Genomic DNA, 11,929 nt, shown 5'->3' with positions numbered 1-11,929 from the left:
GTTTATTTATTTTTGGGACAGAGAGAGACAGAGCATGAAGGGGGGAGGGGCAGAGAGAGAGGGAGACACAGAATCGGAAACAGGCTCCAGGCTCCGAGCCATCAGCCCAGAGCCTGACGCGGGGCTCGAACTCACGGACCGCGAGATCGTGACCTGGCTGAAGTCGGACGCCCAACCGACTGCGCCACCCAGGCGCCCCGAAATAAATACAATTCTTAAAAGTTTGAATGATAAACTAAGTTTTTAACATTCTGTGTATATATATATTTGTATAATTTGACCTTATGCAATCTACACTATAAAGTCAAAACTCAATTAATAAAGGAGTAATATTCCAATAACAAATACATTTTTGAAACACAACAGTCAAAAGCATCTCTAGTCTAGGGTTGTAGAGTGCATTATAGAGTATGAAATAAAGGGGAAAGAGGGAAACATAATGGTAAAGAATATATCATTAAATATACGTTAAAATTTTTGGACACACTAAAATGTGGCCCCTCCCTCCAAAATCAACAGAGTGGTTTTAAAATATAAGGAGGCAGGGGGCTTGCATTATCAGTTGGGAATGTGGGGAGGGTGGCCAGAGAAAGATTGGATCTCCCTGTGTTGAGGTCAGGGTTAGGGGGATTTCAACTATTAAAGAAACTGAAAGCAGAAATTTGAATTCAGGCCCTATCCCTTTGCACCAATCTTTCCAGGAAAGCACTGACTTGCCTAGGGAGGAAATAGCCCTGAAATGGAAGAACCATACCATCATATATGTAATCCCTATAACAAAATTAAGTAGATTAAATTTACTTTGAACTTAGTCATATTAGCAGTTCTTAATTTCAGTTGACTCTCTGTCTTCAAAATATCACTTATTTGGTTTGAAATTTCTTCACAAATGAAAATATAATTCTGTAATTAAATTTATGTGCTTACATTCTATGATTAAATTTATGTGCTCACCACACACAAATGTGAATGAGCCACAAATAAAGTATAATTGGTTACCTAGATCCAGCTTCTCCAGATGTGAAATGGTGAAGAGTCCAAGGAATCCTAAGATTTCATCAAAAAGGAAGATTCAGAAAGAAGAGGTTACAAAGCAAAGACTACCATTAAATCTTTTAAATGTTTGACTAAAGTTGACTCTAGAGTCATTAATGGATGATCTGAACCAAGAAATTCATCTGGTAGTTGATAAAAGGAGAAACTCCAAGAAAAAAGATTTCAAGCTCATTCATGTGAGTATAGCTCAGACCAACACTGGAGCCCCAAACCCATGTTTCTCAACAGTATTTTGCCTTCAGTTTAACCAGGAGTACTAGACATCTTTCTGGGTGCATAAATTATCCACCCTGCCATCACTCACTCCAGCAGTTTCTGCTAACTGTTCTCTATTAGTTAAATAAAATGACAGGATTTTTCCAAATTTTTATTATTTAAGTATAGTTGACATAAAATGTTTAAAATGGTAAGTTTAGGGGCACCTGGGTGGCTCAGTTGGTTAAGCATCTGACTTCAGCTCAGGTCATGATCTCATGGTTTGTGAGTTCAAGCCCTGCGTCAGGCTCTGTGCTGACAGCTGGAAGCCTGGAGTCTGTTTCGAATTCTGTCTCTCTCTCTCTCTCTCTGCCCCTCCCCTGTGCATGCTGTGTCTGTCTCTCCCTCAAAAATAACAAGCATTAAAAAAGTTTCATACAATAAAATGGTACGTTTATTTCTAATAATACTTTGATTTGTATATTACCTTTTTAATGTTGGTTTTTTTTTAATTCCAGTTAGTTAACATATAGTGTAATATTAGCTTTGGGTATACAATATAGTGATTCCATACTTCCATACATCACCTGGACTCATCACAAGGACACTCCTTAATCCCCATCACATATTTAACCCATCTCCCCACCCACCTCGCCTCTGGTCACCATCAGTTTGTTCTCTATAGTTAAGAGTCAGTTTCTTGGTTTGCCTCTCTCTCTCTTTTTTCACCCTTTGTTAACTTGTTTTGTTTCTTAAATTTCACATAAGAGAGAAATCATATGGTATTTGTCTTTCCCTGACTAGTTCACTTAGCATAATACTCTCCTGTTCCCTCCATGTCCTTGCAAATGGGCAAGATTTCATTCTTTTTCATGGCTGAGTAATATTCCATTATATATATATAATATATATATAAATATTATATATATATTCTTTATCCATTCATCAGTCAATGGACACTTGTGTTAGTTCCATAATTTGGCTATTGTGTATGGTGCTGCTATAAACATGAGGGTGCATTTACCTTCATTTCTTATGTGATTTCAAATAGAACTGATATCTCTGCAAATTATTGTAAAGGATTCTTGTCCTGATTTTTTGAATGGTGTATAATAAGTGAACAGCAGATAGAGACTAGAACCAACACTGTATAACTACTAAGGCAGGTCTTTTATATTTTTTTAATTGCACAGTAATTTAAGGTTTTATGGTGTCTTTTACTTTCCCCTGTCCCATTGACCCCTAAACACATTATTTAAAAGAACTATTTTTTCATGTCTTTCCTAATAAGAGGTTATTTATAATGTCAACACCTGCTTATTTATGCTAGAGGCTAAATCAGAACTTAGGGTTAATTTGGAGCACTTCCTGTCATCTTGGTAGTGGGGTGCCTTTCTCGAAGACAGAATAAGGCAACTTTTGATTCCAACTCTGCATACTGGGTAGTAGCTAATGATTTATTTTTGTGTCCCAAGTCCCAAAGGGAGGCTGGAGAACAGTCGAGCTGTTGTTCCTGACATCAGTGGTTTTGGCAATTATAGCATAAGGGAGAGAAATGGTCACAAGTCGAAAATACAAGACAGTTTACTCTTTTAAATACAGTTGCAATAAAATAATTCACCTATTAATAATAAAGTGGGCCTAAAGTTAAAATTGTTTTTATAGCCTGTTCTTGATATTGGTATTTTCTAAAGGAATGCTTTCCACATCATTCACCAAAGCATTTTCTTCTCAAGCATACTAAAATTTCCTTAATAATTAATTTATGTATTTCCTCAGTGATGTTGAGGCACTCCTGCTCCAAAGTGAGGTCTGGTGACTGCTTTGTATTGGCGAATATGAAGTTTTAGTGTATAAAACATAATTTCGAAGACTATATGGGGAAAGGATGGATACTTACATTAAAAGAATAGTTAAATAAAATTCTTTCAAATTTGTTTTCTGTTTGCTGGTTAGTTTTAAAATAATATTTAAAAAGTTAATGCAAAACTGTGTTTTTTACTTTACTATATAATCTTACTCTTGGCCCAGAAACTGGTAAATGCTGACGAAATATAAAAACCGTGTCTTGTTCTGTTGAGTTAGCCTTGGCTTCACAGCAGTGGTTTGCATAAGTAGTTGGAAGTCTACACTCTTCTTTTCCCCTAAATCTGAGGTCACTATTCAGCCCAACTAACTAAATTTAATGTACAAACCTGTATTTAACCGTTAACACCTAAATATACAGCAGAGTTTTCAGTCATCTAACAGTAAATATTAACTTCCCAAACAATTGGCCTTAACATCACGGTTTGAAACCCGAAAGAATAAAAATGGGTTTTTATTTAAGATCTTTTAATCAATATCCAATGCTGCCTTGTTTGAGAAAACTTGGATTTTGACAGTTCCTTGATTCTATGTTCTATACTTAACTGAAAAACTTCGTACTAATGGACAGAATTGTATGAAGTCCAAATGGACCTAATAAAGAAATTGTAATTTAATGCCTTAACTGACTATGTAAAATAATTTTACTTAACTGAAATACTAGGTTTAGAAAAGTCTGCTCTAGAAACGAAAGCAGTTTTGGTTTCTGATTTATTCTAGTCCTGCAATAAGTTGAATCGGTAATCCCCTATTCAATACAGGACCTACGGAGGGACAACAGACCTCCTCTAAGTAAAATTGACGTATTGCAAATAAACTAATCTTACATAGATACAATCTGTAGACACATAATTTGTGAACTTTGTACTCATATCAGATACTAGAACAAATAGGACATTATGAGCTGTCTGTCCAGTGTCAATGCCTCCACTGAAAAATTTGGAGAAATGACTGAAGTCAGGACTATCTCTGAATCATTTGAGATACTAGGAAACTTCTGGATGATTGCTTGCCTTTGTGTTTTTTGGGATGGGTCGTTGTGTCTCATGATGGATAATGAGACTCATTGTTTGATATGCAGGTTATAGAACCCATCAGAATACAAAAATGTGTGGTAAGAAGAACCATTATTTTAAGTGAGATATGTGCCGTTTGGTGAGCCAAATTAAATATTGATGAATCAACTATTAAAGAAAAAAAAGTGTAGGAATGATCAATACCTTGAATCTTGGGATTCCACCCTCTGATATATCCCTAGGATTTATCTGCCCAAACACCGTATCTGTTGCTGCTGATGTGTCTCCTTGCCTTCTCCTGTCAATCATTATCTTCATATTTAGTGAATGCTTGATACTCAGAAAATCTCTTATTCATCTTATTCATGAATAGGTAGATGAATCTACCTATTCATCATTATTTCCATCCTCATGGTAAAAACTGTGGTTTTTCATTGATAGTCATTGAATAAACACTCCTTAAAAACTTACCAGATTTCAAGCCCATTTGAAAGGAGATTCACAATGGGAAAAATAGACCAGTGAGGAAGCCACAGGGCCCTATGGTAACACAGAGACTCCCAGGTTCTACTGTGTTCCAGGTCAAACAACCCCTCTTGAGAAACAATAGGCTTTCAATAGGGGTCGGGATTTTCTTTTTGTACCCCATCCTTCTCCTTTTCTGCCTATACCTTAACGTTGCAATAATGACCAAAAATAGCAGACATCGAAACTTGGCTTTATAAAAACTAGCATTTAAAAAGAAGCTTTTATAAAGGATTTATTAACACTAAGTGGGTGAGCACAACCTAAATAGTTCTACTTAGCAATTAGTAGACAGATATGCTTCTGTATCTTGGTAATAGATGTCTACAGTTAAGTTGACGTGACATGAGTTGTACGTTCAGTTACTTCAATGATGGAGTCTCCATCTTTTAAAGATTATTCTACGCTGGCACCTTCACGCTAACTTGGCATTGCTCCTCTAAATGTCCTTGGCTCGGTGATGTTTTACAATAAACTTCTAAGCCAATGCAGGCAGAATCTTGGCTTTTACGCAACCTGCCTCTGCCCACTTCAGGATATGTGTTATAATAAGCAGATGTACTGTTTTTTCTTTATTAATAATAATTTAACATATTTTTTATGTTAACTAAGCCTCAAATTTTTAATTTGGCTCATTTTGTTGAGTAAGCTCCAGTCTACTTACACATTTTTTAAACCTTGGAAGTTGGCTTGTCTTTAAAAGTTTAAGAAAAAAAGTAGAAAGAGAAAAGAAAGAACTAGGTAAAAATGACTAAAATGAAAACATTGAAATTAAGCGCCCAGCTTTCTGATAATTTTCTTCTTATAATTTTTTGGTGGGATGAACGTCCCCCTTCTGGTAGCATGTATTATTAAATAATAGCTTTCTGTAGTGTATTCCTTGAGATTTTTCCTTAGTCATGTCAGCAGTGAAGAAAATTAAATGCTAAATGACTACACATTTAGCACTTCATTTTCACTGTTTTATTTCTCTATACCCACCTAATCTCATCTTACCTTTATATCCACAAGAAAAGTCCCTTACTTAATGGAATTCCCAAGTATTAAAGTCATCTTTATGTCAACTTACTTGACACACAGGCCAGGAAAACGTAAATTTGGAAATAGAGACCACAATTAGTTATCATTTAAATCATGCTTGAACTCTCGGTGTATCCTTCTGTCTTTCTGAGTATGATCACATGATACTGGACTTCACAGTGAGGGTGTCCAGGCATCACAAATGTGCCAGGACCCGAGGGCTCAAAAGTCGGTGCTGTTGGAGAAAGCTGAAGCTGCCCCAAACCAATTATTTTCTCTTCTTGGCAAAGAATATAAAAGAGCATGATGAACACAGCAGTGGTTTACAGTTCTGGCTGTGAACTAAAACTACCTAGGAAGCTTTTAACGTTTCCTAATACTGAGCCTCGTGTCCAAAGATTCCGAAAATTTCTCTTAAATTTATTAAGAACTATAACACTTGGAATATGATACTTGGAATAAACTTAGATGTATATTAAATATATTCACGCTTGAGAAGAATTCTAAGGAAATAATAAATCTTTTATTGTTATGCAATTAAATTAAGAGGCAACTTGTATTTAGTGTTGTTTTAGGCAATTTTATTGATTTATTTATTGATTTATTTTTAAAATTTGTTTATTTATTTTGAGAGAGACAGCGCAAGTGGAGGAAGGACAGAGAGAGAGGGAGAGAGAGAGAGAATTTCAAGCAGGCTTTGCACCGTGAGGGCACAGCCCGATTCGGGGGTGGAACCCACGAACGTGAGATCATGACCTTAGCAGAACCTAAGAGTCGCTTAACCGACTGAGCCACTCAGGTGCCCCAAGCAATTTTATTTTTTAACATGGGTGATGGGGGCCATCTGACTACATTTATAAACGTGGGATCTATGTTTAATTATTCTGCAGTGAGTTAATCAGGCTTATCTCAAAACTAGAGAATGCTTATATTTCTGTGACTTTATAAGCATTAAGCATTTTAAATTCACTTCTATAGGATAAGAAAGGATAAATTAATAAAGATGAAGTATAAGTCCCTGAGTCCACTTAGAGTATCTATTACACTGTTATTAAGACGTGTAACTTAAAATGTACTGAACATTTCAGTACATATAATAAAAAAAATCATTTAACACTGGAAAATTAGTCAAAGGTTGGTTAGCATGGCTTTTCAATGTCATCCTGGAGCATGGTTCAACAGTACTATCTAATTTTCTAGAGAATTGTATCTGCATTTGGCTTTGCAACTGACTATTTGATCAGAGACCAGACACAGAAGCTGCATATGAACTTGGAGCCTTTTGTCCAGAAGAGTGTATATTCCTAAAAACTATGTATTAATGGTCATTAGGACATTAACCAGTTTGTAAGTCTCATAGTAGTTCTATTCTAAGATTCTTTTCCCAAAATACCTGTAAATACCCACTTCCTCAAAATACTCTTTAATCCATATTTATCCACATACTAGTTCCTTTCTTAATCAGTTAAATACATTTGACGCATGTCCATTCTACATTTCAATGAAAAGCATATTTTTAGGTGCTTAAAATAATACTTTAGGGGCGCCTGGGTGGCGCAGTCGGTTAAGCGTCCGACTTCAGCCAGGTCACGATCTCGCGGTCCGGGAGTTCGAGCCCCGCATCGGACTCTGGGCTGATGGCTCAGAGCCTGGAGCCTGTTTCCGATTCTGTGTCTCCCTCTCTCTCTGCCCCTCCCCCGTTCATGCTCTGTCTCTCTCTGTCCCAAAAATAAATAAACGTTGAAAAAAATTAAAAAAAAAATAATACTTTAGCAAGGTTTATAGATGTTATTTATAAACTTATGTTAAAATGAAAAGACAGTTCTTAGAAATCGACATATAGTATAAATTTGAAAGAAGAGTACATTTCTAAAAGCATGTTAGGTATCTTATTTTTCATGCATTTCGAGCTCATTTTAAGCATGAATTTATCATTTTTATATACTACAGTAGACTTTGAAGTCATAAGAATGAGGGAGAGCTCTTGCTGTCCTACTTGATAACTGATTTCATTTATGCATACATAAAATAAACATTGTCAGAATTGGACAATAAACAATCATTCAATTCACACATCCATTGTTCTGCTTCAGTAGAAAGAGAACAGATCAAGCTGGGAGTCAGAAGCAGGTGGTTCATGATGTGTCTCATCTGGGAGTAGAGGGGAGAGCATTTTTCTAGAGAGAACTCTACTATATTGAAAGCAATATATTGAAATAAGCCTTCAAAAATTTATCCAGTGTGGGGCACCTGGGTGGCTCCCTCGGTTAAGCGTTCGACTCTTGGTTTCGGCTCAGGTCAGGTTCTCGTGGTTTGTGGGTTCCAGCCCCACATTGGGCTCTGTGCTGATAGCACAGAGCCTGCTTGACATTCTCTCTCTCTCCCTCTCTCTCTGCACCTCCCCCCCACTCTCTCTGTCTCTCTCTGTCTCTGTCTCAAAACTAAATAAACTTAAAAAAGTTTTTTTTTAATATTGTCCAGTGTCATACCTGTTAAATACACTGGCCTTTTTTAAAGTTTATTCATTTATTCATTCATTCATTTATTTACCTATTTACTTATTTAGAGAGAATATGAGCAGAGGAGGAGCAGAGAGAGAGAGAGAAAATCCCAAGCAGACTCATGTAGTCAGTGCAGAGTCCGACGCGGGGCTCTATCTCATGAACTGCAAATCATAACCTGAGCTGAAATTAAGAGTCAGACACTTGACTGACTGAGCCACCCAGGCACCCCAAACCCATTGGTTTTTTTAAAGTTTTTTATGAAATACAAGTACTCATACTTTTAAATACTATTCCTTGACCTCTCTTACATTTTTCTTGGCTCTCCACCTATGTCTTTGCACACCTAGCAGCGATTTCTGTTCGTGGCCCCATATTCCCCTTCAATTCTCTGTATGGGTCGGGATCATCATGACCATCATGATCCTATTGTCATAGCTACCACTAAGGAGCCAGTCATTGTACTAGACCCTTTAAATACGTTAAATCGATGTTTGACATGTCACTGCAAGATACATATATATGTTACACATATATATGTTACACATGTGAATCTGAGAGCGCCCCAAATCCATCTTCTTCGACAGCATGCCCGGAGACCTTAAATCACTTGCTCCAGAACACATCGCTAAGTGGCCACTGCAGTATGACTCACAGTGCCCTCACAAAGAAGCCTGCTAGGGTCGTGCTTCTTAGATTTTAACAGACTCATTAATAACCTTCAGATCGTGTTAAAATGCAGATTCCACTTCGCTAAAGTCAGGAGGTTACCTGAGATTCTGTATGCCTAGCAAGTTCCTCCATGTAGTGACAGCTGCTGATCCACGGACCACACTGGAAAGTAGCAAGGTGCAGGGGGAGAGGAGAGATGAGGCTATTGCCCTTTGATTCACGCGGGAAGTACTCAGGAGCACACTGTTGTTAATAGTTACTTGCTCTTGGTTGTCAAAGATTTGAAAAGATTGAGAGTGGAAGGTAGGCAATAAAGGGTTAATTCAGCAATCCTAGAGAGCCCCAAACCCCACACATTCTACAGGTCTTCAGGACTGGCCCTCAACCAGCTCCTGGGGAATAACATGGGAGTCCTAGGAATGTTCTGCCTGATAACAACCTTTGTATACTTGAGACTGCAGACCATACCAGATAGTTTATGCTAATGGTGTGATTTATTGGGAACATCTGTTTCGTGTGCTGGGGCTTTGCACTAGGCTGTATCAATTCAACTTTTGCTGGGAGGTGGGGAGGCTGAAAACTGAGTAGCTATGAGCACTTTATGCACACGTGATAAAACCCCAAGAAAGCCCTAGGCAGCAAGGTGCAGGTGATCTTTCTAGTGGTCAACAGTTCACACGTATTGTCACATCTCACTGCAAAGAGAATTAAGTGCTGGCGTAAGATTCCACTGAGAGGACACCTGGGAGCTCACATCTGGTTTCTTCTAGACGCTGTTCAATGTGCGGTTTTGCTTCTGCTTATTTTAATCTATATTCTTTCATTATAATAAACTATAACTGAAAAAAAGCCAGCTTTTCTGAGCTGTGTGAGTTCTTCTAGTAAATCCTCAAACCTGCGGGCTGATTTGCAGAACCCCCACACAGAGCGTATGTAATTGAGAAAGAAAAAAAAACTGGGTATAAAAGATACAGTTGATACCTTGCAATCTATCTCCTGGACCCACTGGATATACCTGAAATTCACCTGTGTCCAGCTAACTGACAGGTTTCCATCTTATGCCTGTGTCTTCCTGATTCTGGGTTTGTGAGCTCCTTCCAGCTAATCAGTGCCGCTCAGTCTCAGGCAGGAGCAAAAGAGGGAGTTGGGGAAAGGGAAGTAATGTCTCTTAGGTAATCCAACCAGTGGAAGAAGACTTTGGATAGGGAAATGTTTCAGTCTCCCTCTCTATAAAACAATTGGGAAGTATGTTCTAGATGTCCCTAGCACAACTAAGCACATGGCAATGATCACCCATTCACATTGGACCCAAAACTAATTCAATAGTAATGGCAGCTCTGTGCCTGGGGTGGAGGAAATCTCATTCCCATAAGAAGGGTTCCTACCTTAATGAGGCCAAGGAAGCTCACTTTTCCAATGGGAGAAGATTTCTTAATCTTCTGTTTAATACCTCTGTGTGTTTGCAAAACTTTATGCCCTTTACTTACATTAAAGAAATGTGTGCCCTTACCTTTTTTGACTGTTTGGTTTCTATCACTATTGCTTACATTTGCAATATGTAGGTTTACAACAAAATTGAGAGGACGGTACAGAGATTTCTGATATACTTCCTTCCCCCACATAAATAGGCTCCTCCATTGTCAACATCATGAACCAGAATGGAACTTTTTTTAAATATATAACCAAGGATGTATTTACATAGGCATATAATCACCCAAAGACCATAGTTTAATTTACCTTAGAGTCACTTTGGTATTGTACATTCTATGGGTTGGGACAAATGTATGATGAAATGTATCCATCATTATAATACCATACAGAGTATTTTCACTGCCCTAATAATCCTCTGTGTTCTACCTATTTATCTACCTTCCCACTCCCCCTATTCCAGCAGCCACCTACCCTTTTGTACATTGTAGATTGTGCACATTCTTTTCCTGCTCAAATCAGTTGATATTGAGAAAGTGTGTTCCCAAGCTGAGAATCCATCATGTCTAATGAATGTGTACGTAGAGATTCGGTCTCATCTCTCTTCTGTTGGTCTTTTTAATTTGGTTGTTTGCGTGCTACGACCTTGTGGATAGATGGGATGCCATGAAAAATGTAAAATCTGTGTAAACCATGTAACAGCAGGACAGCCTATCATGACTGAACATTTTTCTCCCTCTACCTTTATGGAGAATTAATTGACAAATAAAATTTGTAGTTAAAGTGTATAACAGGATGTTTTGATATATGCTGTGAAATGATTACCACAATCAAGCTACTTAACATACCCATCATCTCACATAGTTACGTGTGTGTATGTGTGTGTGTGTGTGTGTGTGTGTGTGTGTGGTGAAAGTACATAAGAACTACTCTCTTAGCAAATGTCAAAGACATCCACTTCTGGGTGGGTATCCAAAGAAAAGAAATCAGCATATTACAGAGATACCTGCATCCCCATGCTAATTTCAGTGCGTTCACACTAGCCAAGATGTGGAAATAGCCTATGTGTCCAACAAAGGATGTGGTATTTGCAAATCACAAAAGGAAATGTGGTATTTACATTGGGTAGAATATTACTCAGCTTTACAACAGGAGAAAAGTTTGCCATTTACAACAACATGATTCAACCTAGGGGACATTTTGCTGAGTGAAATAAGCCAAACACAAGAAGACAACTACTGTATGATCTCACCTATATGTGGAATCTAAAAAAGTCAAACTCCTAAAAACAAGACTGTGGAGTGGTAGTTACTGGGCACTGGAGAGAAGAGGAAATGAAAGATGCTATTCAAAGGGTACAAAGTTTTAGTTATACAAGAAAATCAATTCTGGTTATCTGTTGTGCAGTACAGTGACTATAATTAGTAATACTGTATTGCGTATTTGAAACTTGTCTTTGTCATTTTCATTTTATTTTGTATGGCTTCTTCTAGCTATATACTATTTTTCTGGGTATAGTTTCTGGTGTTATGGTTTCAATGACTTTATTTCCTACAATTCTTCAATATTTTACTTCAATTTTTTTTTCAAGTTTTTATTTAGATTCCAGTTAGTTAACATACAGTGTAATAATAGTTTCGGGTGTAAAGT

The sequence above is a fragment of the Prionailurus bengalensis genome, chromosome C2 (assembly GCF_016509475.1).
Source record: "Prionailurus bengalensis isolate Pbe53 chromosome C2, Fcat_Pben_1.1_paternal_pri, whole genome shotgun sequence".
Lineage (NCBI taxonomy): Eukaryota > Metazoa > Chordata > Mammalia > Carnivora > Felidae > Prionailurus > Prionailurus bengalensis.
This window is presented reverse-complemented; position numbering follows the sequence as displayed.